Source organism: Aphelocoma coerulescens, chromosome 3 (genome assembly GCF_041296385.1).
Source record: "Aphelocoma coerulescens isolate FSJ_1873_10779 chromosome 3, UR_Acoe_1.0, whole genome shotgun sequence".
Classification (NCBI taxonomy): domain Eukaryota; kingdom Metazoa; phylum Chordata; class Aves; order Passeriformes; family Corvidae; genus Aphelocoma; species Aphelocoma coerulescens.
Window position 1 is genome coordinate 29866050 of NC_091016.1, and position 20059 is coordinate 29886108.

The following is a 20059-nucleotide window of genomic DNA, read 5'->3' on the forward strand; positions in this document are numbered from 1 at the left end:
TTTCTATCTTGTCAAGCTGACTAAAATCTTGTGCAATTCCTTTGGTATTTCCATCTTTCCAACTTTGCAGCAGTGCCATCCACTCAGAAATACAGACCTCTGCATTCAGGTAACTCCAACAAGCATGGCTCTTGGAGCACAACTCTTCAGAAGCACCTGCTGCTCCCTACACACCATCAGAATATTAAAATCAAAGTTCATTTGTCTTCAAAGGGCTTCATGGCCTCCATTCAGGGTATTCAAGGCTTTTTCCAGAGCTCCAGGACAGACAGCCATCTACTGTTCTGCTGCTCTACCTAATGTTAATTGGTGCTGGAGATTCAAATTTTTCTGTGCATAAACGAGGCACATTAAGTGATTTCCAAGTATGGAAATGGCAGATTCGAGAAACAAAGTTTATGATATCCATATATGTCTCCACTTTTTAACTGACAGCAACTTGTACTTAACAAAAGCACCATGCATTATACTATACCCAGGTACTGTATTACATACCTCCATGGATACAGAGGAAAAAATATGGGACAGGCCTCCTACTGTCATTTATAGCCAGGAATGGACATCTTTGTAAGGTAACACCAGAAGTTACGGACTTCCTATAGAAATCAGTGAGTGAGAGTTCATGATCTGCTCCAGCAGGGCAGGATGAACAGACACCAGAGGCTCATTTTGGAGACTGAAGACTTTGAATGTACTTCAAATACTATGTTTTCTAAAACTAAAGCCCATTTTTTGGGGTTTATGAAGTCCACAAGTCACAGGAGCCCTGGCTACTGTCTGAGCATCAAGAGGGCCACCAGAGAGTGAACAAGAGTCCCACCCAATGTGCTTGGCTGCCTGGGCTGCAGACAGGCACCCAGCAGGAGCACTGAGAGCTGCCTGCCCCTTACAGCCCCAGCATCCCAGTGGGTGGAATATGGATTCCTCTCAGCTCCTTCAATACTTCCTCTCTTCCACCTGGAGCAGGAAGTTACCACCTGCAGCTGGAGGCCACTCATGAACCCAAAGAGAACATTTTTTGTGGGAGATTAACAGTAAACTAGCTTTGGGTGTTCTCTGAGCTCTCTCTGGGTACCTTAACTAATATTTTCCTTTAATTTAAATATCTAGGGGGGGTTAAATTAAATTTAATCTCATGTATGAATTATGAAATTTTTCACTCAGCCCCCCTCCCCCCCAAATATTATTTTTAGACTTGTTTGTTTTCTATATTTTTTAAAAACCAGCAAGTTACTAGCATGTCTGAAGTTGGCAGCCAAGTCTGAGCTTGGAAACTGCACAACCTTCACATGGAACAGGTTTCAGAGAAAAAATCAGAACATTTCTGTCTCACTATACCAGTAACAAACCCTTAACCTCACTGCTAGGAGCCTCAACTAAAATTTTCCTTTTAACTCTTATCTGGCATCCTGTCTTTAATTTAGGAAAGGTTTGATATGAAGAATGGACAGTCAAGAGGGAGATGCAGAGAGAAAGGAAAAGAGGAAGAGAGGGGCCAAGTGGTAGCAGTGGTTGGCACTTTGGTACTGAGAGTCAATTGGATCCATTTCATCAACTGACAGGAAGAAAGGAAAAAACAAAACAAAACAAAATAGTCCCTACAATACGTCATGTTCTTCGAGCCAGGCTTAAAAAAAGCACAGAAGGTTCTCCATACCAAGGGTAACAATACATGGCAGGATCTTGACATCTGAAGAACAATAATTAATCATTTCACTGGTATCATCCTCTTTTTACTGAAAGGGGAGCTGACTCAAAGACAACCAAGGGAGTTGCCCAAAACCACACCACCAGTCATTAGCAGAGCTGCAGTTGGAAGTTTCTGGCTGCCAGTGTTATTTTCATCACCTAAATTGGCAGCCAGTCCACAGCCCCAGAGCTGGTACCCTGTGTGCCCCCAGGGGGAGGGTCACCTGCTCCCCACTCGCCATCTGCCAGCTCCAGTCACACCACCAACATCAGAGAAGGATGAAAGGAGGGTGTGTCCAGCCAGGGTGGTGGGCTCAGGGATGAGCACCAGCAGCGATGCTCCCGTCACCCCATAGTCCTGCTGCAGTGGGTGCCCACCCTGAAGGGGCAGCTGCAACCCCAGGAGCTGCCCTGACACCCCCTTGTGCCTGTGCTCCCCCTGAAGCCCAAAGAACTTAGGTCAGAAAAATAACCCCAGGGAGAAGTCTAAGCCAGTGGTTGTGGCCAGGTTTAGTACCCTGCCTTGGTTCACTGGGTGGAGTGGAAGACAAGCAACAAGCACCTCAGCTACACCTCATCTTCATGCTTTACACACTCCAAGGGGAGCTGCAGATCCCTTCTCAAGCTGAAGCTGAAATGGCTCTTTCCATCTCATCCCTATAGCTTTAATGGGCATTTTATAGTACTGATTTCAGTTTCTCTTAATTGCTTAGTCAAGAATGCAAAGTTACTTACATCTTACAGAGCCAGCCAAGCTCACAACAAGGATATTCCAAAGCCAAAGGTAGTCCTTTTTGTAAGGGTAGGTGGAAAAGCATTAAATAGGTGAATTTTTCATCTTAATTTTTACAGAAGCCACACGATTCTTGTAACAAGCAGCTTCAGAAATCCAGTGTGACAGAGACAGGGAGGGGGAAGTGAGTATCCTACATTTACACTAAAAGCAGAACCACAGAAGTCTGTTTTTTTTGTAGCATAATTAGTCTTAATTTATATATAAAATTACATCTAGGTCTCTGTTATATTAGCTGAATATACTTCCCTCGTTTCTATATTCTGCCTGATACCTGCCTATACTGAGTTCTCCAGACATTCCTTCCAACTCACTTGATCCTTTCAAGCTGACAGCTATCTATGAATCCAGGCACTAAAATAATTTATTCTTTTAGAAGTGTTAAGCATTTAAAACTTGCAACATCAGATTGTGCAAATATTCAAATTTTCTGGAAGAAAAAGAAAAGGAAAAAGCATTTACCTTGATGTCTACATTTATGTATATATTCTCCCCCTACACACTCTTATCTAGAGGCTTTTCCTCATGCATGATATTTCCCATTTCTCTCCCTGTGCTTTCCAGGTACTTTCCACATATTGTGACATAACAGCTAAACAACACAAGAAAAGAAACTCAAATTACCTGCTACCGTTTTATTCTAATTACCTTTCTTACTGTGAAAGTTTTCCTAAGATGGCTTCTGCAGAGACAAAAATATTCACAGGCAATGTCAAAGGAAATTATTAAACTTATCTAGCAATGATGCAAGGGTTTTGTGCTGACCTGCACTAACACAAGAAGAAACCACAATGTACCAGTTTGGACAGAAATAATTGCTGGACTTTGCATCTATTTGGTCTCATCACAACCAGGCGTTACTCCCAGTAAACAAGACAAACACGCCCAAAATGAAAAAAAAAAACCAAAACCCACACAAACACTTCAGCGAGTTACTGTGGTTCTGCATGTGTAAAATCGGGGGTTTCACTGCCAAGACTCGTTAGAAAAGAACAACCAGAAAATGTTTGCAAAACAGATTACTATTATGAAGGGCATTAACAGCTATTAATAATAGAATATACATCAACCTACTGCTTTTTAGATAGTCAATATTAATTGGCAGCCTAATTTGGAACTGTTAAGACAAGAGACCTTGCAGACACCATTTGTCAGGTCTAAGCTAACGGTGGGTGAAAATAACCCTGATAACAGTTACTTCCTTGTCATTTCCTTTCAAAAATGACACAATGCTGTTTCAGCGATTAAAGTAATTTTTATCTCATAAACGTACCTCTGAAAATAGATTAGGCCTTATAGAATGATTTTGTATTTGTGACCTGAGCTGCCGGGCAGACCTCAAGCAAAACTGGACTTGCTATTCACAAGTGCTCCGAGTTGCTCGGAAGGAAGCAAGATAAAGGCACAGGGAAATAGGGGGAAGGAAAAGAAAATATTGGGTGAGAGGTCTGGCACCTATCAACATTGCTGCAAGCTTGCCAAGTCTCGTAATTTCATCACTAGGCTTCAGGAATATTAAAAAAGCTATTATTCATTTTTTTTATTCTACTCCATCACATAATCAGTAGAACAGATGCCAAAAGCAAGACATTATAAGTCACCATGGCTGGCATTAAAACCAGATTATTTCTGCAAAGACTGGACCATCTATTGTTGTTTTAAATGGGATCTAAACCCCTTTAATTGCAATGGCAGCAAGAAACATGGGAGTGCTTCAGACTGACTCCTCCAGAAGAAGAAACAGAAGGGAATGGGTCGGGAAATATCCATGAAAACTGTAAGCAACCAAGGGAAAACATTGATAGGAGGCACAGTCAAGACCTGAGGGCATGTTTGGGGCAGAATCCAGATGACCATCTGGAAGGATGAAAACCTAAATGGAAATGGGGAGAAGGAATGCAGAAAGGGAGCAAAAGGTTAAAAAGTTAAATAAATGAACTATCGCTGATGACCTCTTTAGTAGTTAGAGACAGCTGGAAGAATGAGTGACACCTGCAGCCTTGAGAAGGAACATGACCAGGACAGACACTTCCTGCAACACAGGAGGACCAGGAGTGGAACAGCAGCATTTCTCCAGCCCAGGCTGCTGGGAAAGGATAACAAAGCCCTCTCAGAGAAAGGAGAGCAAGATACACCCATTAGTGGCTCAGAATTTAATTTTACACTGAGAAGGTATCATAAAAAATGAGGATAGACTATTTCCTTCTAGAGGTGAAAGACAAGAGCCAGTGGGAAGTGCTACTTCTTCATCACAGAATCTCACTTTAAAACCAGTCCAGTTGCTGGGACCTAGCTGACAATTTGCACGTGCCTGGGGCTGGCAATAAAGCAGTGGTGAGAGGAGGTGTCATGGCCTCAAGCTGCAGAACTTGCTAGAAACAGAGCCTCCTCCGTGGTTGTTTAAGGAGGAAAGGGGAGAGTGAGCTTGCACTGACAGAGACAGTACAACAGCAATCAGCTGCTGTGCCACAAGAGCTGCCCTTGCTACAGCACACAGATTTATCAATATTTACTCCACAGAAGAGAGCAGTACATAAAATTAAACAATGTAATATATGTACACTATAAAATACTTATATGATACATGAGAATAATGTCTTCAGGAAATACTAGCAGCTGAATGACTGTGACTAAACTATTGTCTCACCAGATTGTCCTGTCCCAATTGCTGACGCACTCCGAAAGTCCCCAGCATTGACACCGGACAGACTTCTCAGTGAACTGAATCTGAACAAAGCAGCCTGAACACAAGCACTTCTACCTGTCTCATTCTGGCTGTGCTTCTTTTCAACAAGAGCACATGCACACTGGTGCCACTACTGCTCAGTCTCCAGCCACAGTATTGCCACTGGCACAGTGTGATGGGGTGGTGCAGAGGGGTGCCAGCGAATGTTGGGCTGAAAGCTCTAAGAAGTCCTGAAAACAATTTTAATTACCCATTCTTGGAGTACAGGAGGACTGGTTGGAACACGTGCAAGTGAAGCAGCTTGTTTACATAACAAACTGAGGTATGCATGCGAGGTGCTTTGTGTAACAGCGCTGCAGACTGCAAGCTCTCTCACCTGGAGAGCTGTGTTCTACCAACTATACACACACAAGACCACCTTTGTGTAGAGAGAAGAAAGCCTTTAGATAAAATATTCATAACACGATCCAACAGTGGCATGAAAGAGGGTGGTTTGAATGGACAAAATGTCTAACACTTGCAAAAAAAAAAAAAAAAACAGGCAGCTACCAAGTCTTTGATTCTTACATACTCCACACAGTGCCAAGAGCCATTCAAAGTTTTCAGTTCTTGCTTGAGCAGCCACCCTCCAAAGGCCAACTCTACTTGGAAATTAAAACTTAAATGAAAAAAAGAACAAAAACCAAATTGACAAACCAAAAAACCTCAAGAGCATCTACATGAGCTAAATGTCTGAATCCAAGGAAAAAGTCATTTAGTTCTGATCCTCATACAATTTAGCACACATTTAGCTGTTTCCATGACATTTTCCAACCAAGAGCCAAAAAGAACAACAGGGATTTTTGAAGCCTGTAAATGGTACAGAACTCAAGAAGAAGGGGGAGACAAAAATTAAACACACAAGTGATAGAGCTGGATAGTTGCAGTGTGGATTGTACACTGAAAGACAGTGACAACCCCTAGGTAATAATATTACTTTTGTGATTGGCCATTTGTTGTTTGAATATGGTTCTCCCAACACTTAAGAGTTTTAGAGACATCTACTCCTCTCTAACAGTGGAAACCTCATAAGTAGAAACTGAAAGAAGTATCCATCTAAACACTGCCTTTTAAAAAAACTATTAAAAAATTAATTTTAAAAGATCAGCAAACTTGCAGCTTCCTTCAGCACATTAGTGACAGCAAATATTAATTTCAAATTCAAATCTAGAGCATTTCTATTAATATATACTCTGTCCTAATAAAAAACAGTCCAAATTTAAAAATACTTCAACAAGAAAAACAAGTTTTAAAGTGTAGAAGTTAAAACAGTTTGAAGATCTTTTGAACTTTTAAATATCAGGGGTGGGGATGTGGTGGGAGGCAATATACCAAAACTAAAGAAAAACTGCTCCACACCCTCTGTTACATTAAAAAAAAAAAGCTGTAAAATAATAGCACGACTATCTTGCTAACCCCTATGCCTAAAAGGGCCTAAGTTTTGTCTTCTGGTCTTTGTGCATCAGTTCACCGGGAGAAAGGACTCGGTCAGAAACTATTTAGAACAGAGATGGCCTCTGCTCAGAGGCTTAGAGGCAGATTTAACTTAAAAATAATTATTGCAATTATTTGCGGGGTTCTACCATGGAAAAAATATTATCCTCAACCCAAAAAACCAACTAGTGTGACAGTTTTGTGTAGGAACATGTTTATCTTACCCTCTCTCTTACCTTATCAGACACATCTCCTCGTCCTATTCAAAATACAGCAAGTCACGAAATTCCATCTGCAACAAAAGGAAAAGCCCATTAATACTTCCTGATAACCTTACAACAAAAGTCTAATAGCCAGTTCAAGAAAAAAAAAAAAAAAAAGTTAAATTTCTCCTGCCATTCCAGTATAATCTACACCCCAGGCAAATTGCTCCCCCATTTGTGGCAATCTGGGAAGTGTGGATAATAAAGGTGTTAAAGATGTTGTAACATGCCCTGTAAGAAACATGCTCTTCCTCCTCGGGCAGGGCTAACAGAGGTGGCCAAAGCATACAGGTTGTCCTGCAGAGTCATAAGTAAGTCTGCAGCATCCTCTCATTAAATTAAATGAGCATCAAATTACATAATGTGAACAGTTGTAAAATGAGACCAATGGTAATGGCTAGAAACAATCCCAGCGGTGTTATACATCGTGGAGACAATTTTCCATCAGACTATCAAACCTGGGTAAGCAGCGCTTTTTATCTCCAGGCCAAGAAACTGTCAGCATGCAGCCTCTCTTAAAAACAGTAAAGCATGCAAGAAATGGATGGAACAAAACTCTCATGCTCAAGTTTAAATGAAGCCTACCCCGAAAAAGTATATTTAATTTCCTAGCTCCTTTACAGACCAACCTTCCAAAGCAACCAAAGTGTTCTTATAATATAGGCAAACACGACACAGCCTGGCATTCTTGGGATCAGACGAAAGAATACCACACACCAAGCCAACAAATTTGCAACCTTAAAATTGCCAATAAAATTTACAGTCAGGATGGACTCAGGCTTGAACAAACACTTTGCCACAGCACTACTAAGAAAAGATGACATGACCTGCAATCCAACCAGCCCATGAGTCACTAGGGCAGAAGAGAGACCTCCCATCTGGCAACCTGAAAAGTTCTAAGCGTCTGCCTAGAGTAAGAAGTGTGAATGAAGGACCTAAAAAACCAGCCAAACCAATCCCTTCACACTCTTTTAGCCCTTTCAGTGTCCTGCCCACGAAGCCCAGAAGCCTCTGAGTCCAGTGCCAGGCTGGAAAAGGTCAGAAACGTGCAGTGGTGAAACGGCAGACAAGAGAATACTATTAAAAAAAACAACCAATGCTTAACTTTTCAATCCAGGCACCTGGGGGAAGATACAACAGGAATGAAACGATTTGAAGCAAACAGTTTTCATGTTTGCCTACCTCTCCTGTAGTGATTCTGCTGAAGGTAAATCCCTGTGCCTAAAGTACAAAACCAGGTGCACCCTCACTTGGTTTCCTTTGAACACCGAGCAGCCATGATGCCAACAGACCCCAGCAGGAAAGCACAGGTGCTCAGTGCCACAGAGAGGTGACATCCTTCACCACGCTGCACTGCCATTTCCCCACTGGCAAAATGGGGATGGCAGCATGTGGGTCCCCAGCTGGGGTCCAAATTGCCAGCTCTCCGAAAAAGGTACATCCTTTTTCCCCTAAGTGTACACTAGTACACACTAAGTGCTAAAAAATAAACTGTTCATCCTGTAAATACCATTTTCTCAGATTCTACTGATGATCGCTTTTTTTTTGGCATTACCAGAATAATGTGACAACACAGCTACACTGCTATGGGGTTTGGGTTTTTTTCAATTTGTTTGGTTAGTTTTTTGGTTTTTTTCCTTAGGAAGAAAAGATCTGTCCATGTTACAGGCAGATTTGAACAAAAGAGAGCCACTGACCAAGAGCCCACTTCAGTATCCCTACCCTCCTATTCCCCTGCCAACCCAGTAAAATTCCTCAGAGCACAACCTCTTCCTGGCTATTTTCAGAGTAACTGTAGCAATCATACAAGAACAATGGGGAAGTTTGTTTTACTCAAAGAGTAAATGTTTTGCAGCTTCCAATGTAAATATTTTAATTAATGGATTTTTTTTTAACTCTCTACTGCCTTGCTTGTGTTCACATTCACACAGAGCTATCAAGCCAGAAGCAGCATTCAACTGCCGTAATACAGAGGAGAGAAATACAACATAAAAACCCAACATGTTGACTTCAGAAAAAGCACCCTCATAACCAAATCCAAACTCAATGGGCATTTGCTGGGGAAGATCTGTCGTAAGAATTTAACAGAAGCAAGTTTGCTCTTGTCCTGTGTCCAGCCAAGGGCCTGTGTTAGCTCCCATCGAGACTGTGTGCCTATTTTCATAGCCAGCTTGTGGAAAACCACAACCCAATGTATTTCTGAAACAGCATTATGCCCAATGACCGGGCTACAAGGAAAAAGTGACTTATCTCTTCGTGTCAAACATCAATATGGTAGCTCTTAAGCACCCATCACCGTGCATCCACTGCACAGAAATGTTCAAATCTCCTCTTAATAATCCATAAACCAAGTGTTGAAGCTTCTGAGGGCAGGATGGGACTCGGATTCACTCTCTCTAGGCCAGACTGTTTTGGTACTACGGAAAGTGGCTGGACTGAGACGCCAAGCCATCCTGCACATGCTCCTCTGATGGTTTCTGGATCCAGGAGCATCCCAGGTACAGCCAGCTCTTTCTCTTTGAACAGTGCCTCTCACAAAAGAAACCATCTTCCTGCTCTGCCCCCAGATACGGGGATAAAGTTTGGATGCAATATCAGCAGATGGCTGGCATTCAAGATTTTTTTTAATTTTCAAATGAAGTAGGACACAGATGGTGACGTTCCTGCTTTCCCAAAGCCTGGAACATGAACGTAGACCTGTCTGAGCTGGGAAGCTCAAACCCATAGTATGCTTCTGGAGAGCTGCAGAAATTACTGCACAGACCAGTTTAGCCTGAACCAGTCCCACACGTGGCAGTGTTTCCCTTTCCCTGCTTTTATCTGAATGGGAGGTTTTGTTCCTCTTGTACTGACCTCACCAGACTTGATGCCTGTTAGCAACATCCTTCCAGAAGTTCAAACAAGCTCTGTAGAAATTCCCTGCCACTGTAAGCAATACACATGCTACCCCAGGTAAAATCCTCACCGTATCTTTCAAGAAATTACCACATCTGTATTCTTCCACCACCTCATGCAAGAAGCTGGTTGCCCGGCTGTAAGGCTTCCCACATTCTGCGATTCTCGCAACCACCATCCACACTGGCAGCTCCATCACCTCCAGGCCACCATGGCGGTGGCACTTGGCTCATCACATCCCACCAGGCAGTGGCTAGCACTGGGAACAATGGGAAGAGGCCTACTGCCCTCTTTCCTGCAGGAACTAACTGAAGAAGGAGCAAGACCTCCCAACTGCATTTCATTGAGAACAAACCTTCCAAAGTCCTAAATTAGCAAATGCTGACTGTCAACCACTCCTCATTTAGGATGGGGAGCAGTAGGGGAAAGAATACCTGGCTCTTACTTGAGAGAGAGTCTTTAATTTGGCAGTAGCAGAAGATGCTGGGGACAATGAGGCCATTGTTGCTCCTGCACAGGCAGGCTGAGACTGGTGTCGTGCAGAATGAAGCAGGAGCAAGCAGATCCATCACCCCTCATGGTGTGCACCCACCATGGTACTTGACTCCTAGGTAGGTAAATGGGTACCAAAGGACAATGCCAGCTGAGAGCTCCCCTTGCAGCAGGGTCACTCAGAAAGATTTGTTTGCAAAACCCTTCCTTGCCCCTGACAAGGCCACAAAGTGAAAGTAAAACTCCTCATCTTACATGTGAGTGTTACCAAGCATTGCTGTGAACTGATACTGCAGACGTTCATACAGTATCAACTTCAGCTTCCACACCAGAAACGACTTTCCTTAAAAAAACCCCAAAAAATAAACAAAAACCCCCCATCATTTCTTTCCCCATATTCCACATCTGATTTTCTGGCTATATATGCAACATTAAAACAGAGAGTAAAGATCAAAGAAGTAAGAATCTCTGCTTGGAACAGACTTTTCAAAGTGTGTCAAAACACACTTTTCATGGAAGACCCAAGTGAGGAGGCACTTTCCATGAAGCCCTCAGTGTGCACGGACTGTGGAAAAGGAGATCTCTGAGCAAGCGAGCAACCTAAGGCTTATGCCAGTCCTCCCACCTTCCCCTCTGGCCTCTTCTAGGGAGCCACTGCACTTGACTTCCTCATATGCCTATTTAATCAGCAATGTGAAACTTGCACAACCTTACTGGTGTCTCTGTGGTCTTCCCATCAGGGCAATGAGTAGAAATGCACCCCAAAGGAGCGGAACATTCGTAAGTCTCCCATGCCCACGGGATGGAAAAGCGAGCGAGGAGAACAGATGAATGTTAATCTCTCCTCCTTGCCGCCAGCAGCAGTCTGTACTCTCCCACGCAGACGAGAGGGAGGCTGTACAATTTGTTGAGGCCAAACTGTCTGGAAAAACGCAAGGAGAGAAAACTGATGGCAGATTCTCTTCTCTATCTCTTCTCTTACTGTAGGGAAAGTGAAAGTCAGTCATAGAGTTGCTGATAGAACATGAGACCACAGGGTCTTTAAGGGGCTGCTTTTATGCAAACCGCAGCGCTGGGCTGTGCAGGACTCTATCAGTTCAACATATTTGCTGCCTAAAATATTCTGCTCACATGCTGCTTGCACTCTGACTTCTTATGGGAAATACTTTCACTGTCAGATTAAGCTTTTTGTCTGCTCATAGGAACACAAAAATGACCCGACACCACTCCATTACGGATGTTAATTCACGAGTGTAGGACTTCTCTCTAGCCTACATGACTCCAAACACCTACTTCCTAACCACAAGTAGGTAGCCAAAAAGCACATGAAATACCAAGCTTGGAGCAGTTGCCACCACAGACACTTCTTTAACTGATCTGTGCCTCAAAGGTGCCTGTCAGCACACAGTGCTGTACATGTGCCAAACGAGAGCATGGGGAAGAAGCTCCAAGCAGGAAACAGAAGCTTGTCTTAGATTAGCACAGCTCACTCAAGTGTAGTGCTATGCTCAGATTTGGTTTTGATTTGCAAACCTTGCTGTCATTGGCTAAGAGGATGTTTGAAGTTTTGTTAAAATAGGCAAAAAACAAAAGCCAGAAAGCTGAAACAAACACACAAATGAAGTTACCTTGGCAGCAGCAGGTACCTTTAAAACCTATGCAATATGAACGTTTCTCAAACCCCGTTTTACAGCTTGCTGTTCCATCTCCCCTTCCAGCTGAAGGCAGCCTCTTGGATGGGCACCTCCCATGTCTCCAGCACATCATATTCAAAAAAGACACAGCAGAGAGAGCAAAAGGAGAGTCTCTCTGCTGCAGCACTTTGAGACATCATCAGTCATCTCTGATCTTTACTGAGAATCCCTCCCCATCAACTCCAAATCCATACTACAAGTTTTTTGCCTGTTGAGATGTCTTAGATATAAGCCAAGTCCAAGACCAACTTGGCTCCAAGGAAATTTTAAATGGTACTCTGGTGAGCTGGTGGCATGTTTCCAGTTCACACTGCTAATTCCAGAATTAAGAGTCCTGGAGTCACCATATTGCCTGAAGACAGTAGATCCTACCCTCAAACACACGTGCCAGCGCTGCAGACGTAATTTTGATTACATTAATACCTGTCCAGCAGGAACCACTTCAGAGGAACCACTTGCTTACGCTAGCTCACAATAATCACTGTAGCAGAGACATACTGCAACCAGTACCTTGATCAAGGGCAAGGGGAAAGTTCTTCGGATAACCTAGAGAAGCAATCTGAACCTTTAAAGGCAAAACTTGAGTGAAGAACGAGGAGGGAAGAAAATCCACTATTTAATGTTAGCATTTATTAATGTTTAGCCTGCAACTGTGGATAAACAGAGAAGAATCTCTCTGCCTGTGCACATATTTAAGACTGTTTACACATGAAGTCCAAAAGGATGTCCTCATTTTATAAATAATTTGATCTGATGACTACATCAGAAAAAAGTGCAGCTTAAGGCTACATACAGAGGCAAAACACTTGGCTACTAATGTCTAAACGGGGGGGGCAAAGACTAAACATCAGAGTCACTAAAACTCAGCAAATGGTTTATAGTTGAAGCTAAGTGCATAACATAGTGCACATTCAACACACACCAAACTGCGACTGTCCTTAAACTTTTGAAGCTGTGCTTACCAGTAAGTCATTTAAGTGCTCAATCTGAGAGTCTCCTAAACGTAAACACTTCCTCTGCTACTTATACCTGACCACATAAGCCATCCAGCAATGCCATACTCCTCCCGTGTGGTAGGCACAACAGCTCGGAAAGCACACTTGTGTAGCCACAGCGTCAGGTAACACAGACAGCATCGGGAGAAGTTGAGACTTCTCTCTCACAAAAATGAGGAGGAAGGGTCCCTGAAAGATCTACTGTCTGAACTCAAAACCTGTGGTTTTGTTTTCTTTTGTCACATGCTCCTATATGTGCACACTGATGGCTGTAGTTACACGTGTGTGCAGTTTGCTTAAGATCAATCAATCTGCATGTCAGTGCAGCGGGGGAAACACTGCACACAGGAAACTTTGTATTACCCTATGAAGAAATACCATTTCCAGGTAAAATTTGCTCTTCAGTTTAGTCGAATGCACAGACTTAGTTTCCAGGTTTTTTCCTCAACTGAGAACCTGTAAAAAGCAATGTAAGAATACGGTCAGCAGTCTCAAAAGAGGATCGAAGTATTTGCTACCCCAGATTTTTCATAGACTTCCTAAACTGAGAAAATCATGGGATTTTTTTTTATGTTCTCTATTTACTGCTGCAAGCCATAATGCCAGGTCATACTCCATATAAATTGCCTCTTGCTTTAAGCTCAAAGCATGCCCTTGTGCAATCAAGAGGCCTGCATGCAGAAGAAAGGAATAAAGATTTTAAAAAAGGCAGCACACATGTAATTTTGGCGCAGCTAAATTTTCTATTTATATACTGTACATACAGCACCCGATATTCACTATCAGTAAGGAATATCTGTCAATAAAGTACAATTCCATGCTTTTAAGAAGAACTACATTTCTGACCGAGAAGAGCAATGAGGACTGCAAGCATTTAACTTGAAATCAGCGACCACACGTGGAAAGAAAGGCCTGCCAGGATGTGATCCTTAATTATGACTTCATCCCACACAGCTCCCTCGAAAAAGAATCAGCTGAGACGTCTTGCCCAAAGCAGCCTCTACAGAGCACAGCCCAACAAAAGAGGAGACCAGGGTGCCAAAAATAACAATAAAAAAAGTTTTCCCCACAAGTAATGAGGTATCCCTTATAATTCAACACTATAAAACCAGATTTGTCAAGTCCTAAATTAGGTTGCAGCTATATTTCATTGCACCATAAATCTTCCTTATACCCTAGTAAAGATGCCTAATAATTTAATATGCCATAATTTTATTTTTTTTTAATCTGGAACTCATCAAAAATTGCCTGAAATAAGCATCTCCTTTACAATCCATTTTCCACATAGGTACAGATTCCAAAATGTAATTGGTTTGCATTTTTTGCATGGAAAATCGTTTGCAAAGTGCATTTACATGTAGACTACCAAAGGTTGTAATTATCTCTCTTGGGTTTCTTAGGTAGGTCAGTGAACATCCTACAAAGGCTTCTGTATTATCCCATGATATTCATTCAGCATCATTTTTTTCAAAAGCAGTACAACCTCCTTAAAGAATTACACCAACAAGTAAAACTTTCAGAAGAAAAAAGTGGGTTTCCAGAGTCAGAAACTTTCAGAACTTTTTCTTTACTTTTTATTAAAAGTTTCACAGCCCTTTTTTTTGCTGAAACAGATTACATCACAAAAATGCTGAATTCCAAGCGCCTCACGTACTTCTATTTCAGTGGATAACATGCTCCTCACACAATGACTTCAAATAAAAAGAAATAAAAGTGGAAGATATTTAAAGGGGGGGGCATGAGATACTGCCAGTACTTCTTATAAAAATTTCTAATTCCCATTCCCTCCCAACTAATCAGATCTGTAATAAAAGAAACACTATTTCAAAGTAGTTGCCATGTCTGTAAATGCCACCACTGCGAAAAGTTAAGAATATGATCACATCAAGAACTATGAAAAATATACATTTTTCCTCATGAAATAGATATGATGAAAACAGCTCTAGAACTTTAAGACTGCTCAAAGTTTGAAAAAACAGTGATGTCATTATTTTCCTGCTGCTTCTGAGAAGTTTACATCCCTGCTTCCTGCTGCCTCGCTTCACTTTTCTTAACCCAAGAAACACAGGACAGGCCCCACAGCACTTCGGTGCTGGGATCACTGGAAGAAGTCAGGACAAGTCCATTTTACATCTCACCAAGCCTCCCTTAACAGCAATTCAACAAAAATTGCACTTCCAGAAGCTAAAGTAAAAGGTGAACTGTCCTCTTCTTTGCCATGTCTCTACGAGTACACAGTCTATCTTTTTTTCCCCTTTACTCTGTTCAGTCAAGGGTCACAAGCAGTGTATGGAGAAGCTAATTCATGGTCCTGATCCTGCAAAACCCCATGAAGAGAAGGCCCCAGAAAGCAACTAAATGCAGCAATTAAGACATGTTTGACTACTTTGCTTATCGCATGATTGCACTGCCTGGCGTGGAGTCTTGATACAGGCCTTAAGTCAAGATAGTGAGTGTCACAACCATTTCACAGCTTGCTGTCAGATCATAGAGACAATTTTAAAGACAGAAGAAATCCAGGAAAAAAGGGGGTTTATTTCTTTTTAAATTTCAAATGTTTTACACTAGGCCAAGGCATTAATAAAAATGTTATTTTAGGTAACTGACTAACTCATTTTTTGCTAAAATTAAAATTTATCAGCCAATTCCTAAAGAGCCAAGCAATCCAAAAGCAGCTCCCTGCAAAAAAAAGCTGAGTTCATACTATCCAAGGAACTTCCTAACCTTGATTTTTAAGCTAACATACAGCCAACCCTGTTTTTTCTCTCTTGCTTTCCACACTGAAACAGTTGAGAACTTTACTTTCCCCTTTACTTCATTCACCAAACTGCTACATTTTCTGTGCTCCACACTTCCCTCAGGGGTGCTCAGGCTGGAGTGGCCCCTGGAGAGTGAAGGCTGTCTGTCTGGTGGGCTTCTGAGAGGCTGGGGCAGGGGGGTGTTGTATTTTGCTTTTTCAAGCACTGGGACTAAGACTGGTAATGAGAGATTGCTTAGTTAACCATTTCTCCCAGCATTCCCAGGAAACTGTCTGTCTGAAAAAGATATCTTTTAATTAAAAACAAAACAAAAAAGCCCCTAATTAACCAATTTATCTAAGATTAATGCCCAGCTAGTTTTGCCACAGCTTTTAAGAACTGGGTTGGCTCTTCCAGCCAAGGAGGAAGTGAGGCCAGACTCTCAGAGCTGTTGGACTGATACTGATCTGCAAAAACTCCATGAAGGCCAGCAAAATTATTCTGCATTTATTTATAGCTCCACCAATAAGTGCAAAATCTGGTAAAAACAGTTTTCAGATATTGAAACTGTACAAGCCATAAAAATTTCCTTCTAGACAATTTCTGACATTTGAATTGCTCAGATAAAGAAAGGAGCCATCTCAATACCTGTTTTTTCTAAATTTGCTTCCCTAGGCATCTCAGTTAATTCAGTGCCTCTATATTTATAACTTACTTCTATTATTCTACTCTGTGCTTTGTATTTTACAACATCTGTAGCTGTAAATATACATGAAATGCATATTAAAATTTGTTTGTTTTTTAAAAAGTGGCCATATAAGTAATACAAGTATCTGACCTTGCATTACCAACTCACGAATACTTCAAGCAAGCATTTTTATTCAGTTAGCACTCTTCTTTAAAACACACACACATATCCCAAAGGAAAAACACGCAAGAAAACACAAAATCTTTTCCTTAAGAGTAGTATTTACTTACTAAAAGAAGTTATTTCCCTTAACTGGCACATTTTTATAGCTGGGAAAACTATGCATAAAGAATTTACTAGATTCACATGCTTGTACATCTACTAGTCAAAATATTTCCCAAGGAAGTTTAACTAACAGTTATGTCTAACATGTATGGTCAGTTCAATACTGCTGCCCACAAAATACTACAAACAAAAGTATTTGTATAAACAACAGAAGAAAGATAACCTGTTTATTACATAGGTTGATCAACTCATCAATTAGATTCAGCTTTTATGGCATTACAAGTGACAGTATAAATCTTTAACAATCACAGCCTTGATTACTCTTTGTACCTGACAGAGTTTACATCTACTACTTCCAATGCACTTAAGTCTTGATTTTGAAATCAAGGTACATCAACTAAATTATTCAAATCCTCAACACTGACTAATCCCCTTCCTGTCTTCCAGTGACCAGAAATACCCAAAACCCAACGATCTCCAACACCTCTTCCCAGAAGTATGCTTTCTAGGTTTTCATATACAACGAAAGCTGGAACTTGGCACAACTTTGATAACTGCATTTTCAAATTAAAAGCCAGGAAATTAGTCATGGTAGGGTAGCATCTCTGTGGGACAGCTCGGGTGGCCACCAGCAAGATGCGTGTGGAAGGCTGTGTGAGAGGGCAAGATTTGTATCTACCACTTCCTCCCTTCTGCCAACAGCATTAGAAAAGCTGAGAAAGTCCTCCCTCCCTTACTGTGGGCTCAACCCCAAGCACAAGAGAGGGCCAGTGCAGGTATTCACACACCACCTTGAGAAAGGGTAAGCCAAACAGACCTGGTGGGGACAACTCCTTAAAGCCAAAGACATGTGGTTTTGCCAGTTTGGTTAAATAGTGACTTAATTGTCTCAGAGCACTGTTCTTCTGAAAATCAGACCTCAAACTATTAAAGGATCAGACTTGCAGGGGGACAGTCATTTCCAGCCACCAACAGCTACACGACAGCTGTTTAACACAGCAAGGTCATAACAACATCCTAAAACACACCACCTCCTCACTGTGGCAAACCCAAAAAAACAGCTCCCCACTCCCCACGGGGACAGTAGGATATCACCAAGCCCCAAACTGCCCTAATAGGAAAAACGCGCTAGGCGGACTGGGGGCTTTCTTTAGGAGCTGGCTGATGCCCCAACCCCAGCACAAAGACTGCGACCCAGATGCCAGTGTACCACCAGACTCGCCCCACAAGCAGTTGGCTAAAAGCAGTGCTCTTCCCAAGGAAATTTTAGAAGCAGAAGCAATCCAATCCAACAGATTTAACCTGTTACACGAAGTGTGTGCCAGCTGCTCACAGCCAGCTCGGTGTGCACCTTGCAGGCCCGTTCTCCTCATGGGCAGCACCAACAACCACCAACACTCCATCGAGATTGTTTTACTACAATCTGCAAAAGGTCAATGTTGCAGGCAAGGAGACAAACATCCTGCTAGACTGAGAACATGTCCACCACTGGAAGGAAGAGGGAGAAATGGAAACCAGTGGCCTGAACTACAGGATGTTCAAAGCTTGATGACCAGCTGCTCTGCCAACAGGGACACAGTGAGGGAGTCACAGCCATAAGAGCTCTGTCAGCACGGTATGTTGAGAGGAGAAGACTCTCATTTCTCTTCAAGGACATCATAGTACCTAAATGATCTCAGGCAGCCTCCCCACTGCTGCAGCACCCTGACCTCACAAATGCCTTCCAAAGGCTGCAGCCTAATGCTTTGGGCATTCTCTCACTTGCCTCTTCTCACACCTCTCACTAGACTCCCCTCCTTACATAATGGTGTTCTGCACAGGTCTGGGCACAGCAGCACTGCCCAGCACCAAAGGGTTAGGGAGCCAACATGCTTGAGCAAGCCCAGGAGGAGCAAGAGGAAGGGGGAGCCCCTTCACCATAAGAGCAGCCAACCTTAGCTGGCAGCAAACACAATTTGGCCAAACCTAATTAACCCACCTGCAATCCCAGTTTCAGTGGGCTGCTGACTTCAGACTTCACAGGAAACTCCATCTTCCTGAATGATGCTCTTCTACTTTATCCTCATTAACATCACTTGCTTATTTTTTTCAAAAGCAGAGAAGCTAACTGTCACTTCTGCTCAGAGCTGTGTAACAACTAGAGGCTTTCCTTTTCCACACTGAGAAGCACCTTACAGAAATTATTTTAGCTGCCTGCGCCTGTGAAAGTAAGCTTTAATGCTTTCCGTTTAGCATCTCCACCACACAGAAACTACACAGGTTAGAGCCCTTCTTCTGAAACTTCAGATGTTAATTAACAGTGAAAGGGCAGTGTTAATAGCTTTGCTTTTTTTAAGCTTGCTGGGATCATTACTTTACTCCACATGGCAAGGAAAGAAGAAAATGTTCACAGTCAACAACAAGAAGTAATCTAGAACTAGACTGTAGGTCAGTAAGAAAAGGAAAAATTGATGAACAACGCAGGAACGATGAATTGGGTTATTGAGCTGTATGTATGGACATGACTGTGGCACAGGGTGCATATTTTTACCACACACAAATGTTTGGTGAATTGGAGTTTCTCATTTGCCTTCTGCCATGTTCACTTATGGAGCCTGCTCTCACGGCCCCTACCAAGAGCCACGCTCTCCAACAGTCTGCACTGTCTCCTGGAGGAGAAGAAGCCTACTTTTGGCCCAAGTAAGAGTCCACCTTTTTTTTCTGGATATTTTTGGAAGTAAATAAAGGGCCTTTCCAGTAGAAACAATTTTATCCCAGGATAGAAGATGGTACAACACAAAACTATACAGTGCCATTTGCATTTTAAACTCAACAGTTTGAAGATCAATCTTCTTCAGCTATCAAAAAAAATCAAAAACATGCTGAGTGGAGGCAAAGCCCACACTTCAGATACACTGCTTCTGATATTTGAGAGGTTCAACACAGATAGTATCCCATAAACTCTCCAGTACTGTGTTTATGAGCAGACAGACACATTTATTTCTTTGGATAGAAAACATGGAGTAGATGACCATCGCATCACTGGTGAAAACTGCTATGTCATAAAATAGCACACAGCTGCCTGAATTTATAAGTTCCTGTAACCAAGTAGGCATGTGCCAAGCCAGGCAATCCTGATGAACTACATTAGAAGCCTATAGACTTCTCAGAAATAATTAATTTGCTCAGAGCTGCATCTGCACAAAGACATACATACACTCACATTTCTGAAGGAAAATAAATTCTGACTTCCTACATTCACGTATTTTCCCCTGAGGATAAACCTGTAAGATTATTAACTATAATAAAGCTCTAAAATGGATGCTAAAATGGTGTTTGAGGGCAGCATCAGACACTCCAAAAACATATATAAACTAAATTCTAGTGCA

At 42.1% G+C, this 20059-nt stretch overlaps 1 protein-coding gene across 8 annotated transcripts in view; it reads right to left on the reverse strand.

Moving 5' to 3' along the window:
- The window catches only part of TRERF1 (transcriptional regulating factor 1), a 98359-nt gene that overhangs the window by 63005 nt on the left and 15295 nt on the right, over positions 1 to 20059 (reverse strand). For 7 of the 8 annotated variants that reach the window (XM_069009658.1, XM_069009664.1, XM_069009662.1 and 4 more), the window contains exon 2: positions 6878 to 6933. The gene's annotated coding sequence lies outside the window, so the exon portion shown is untranslated. Of the gene's footprint in view, positions 1 to 6877; positions 6934 to 11005; positions 11214 to 20059 lie in introns of those variants that run through there. The other variant, XM_069009655.1, reaches the window with a different exon arrangement.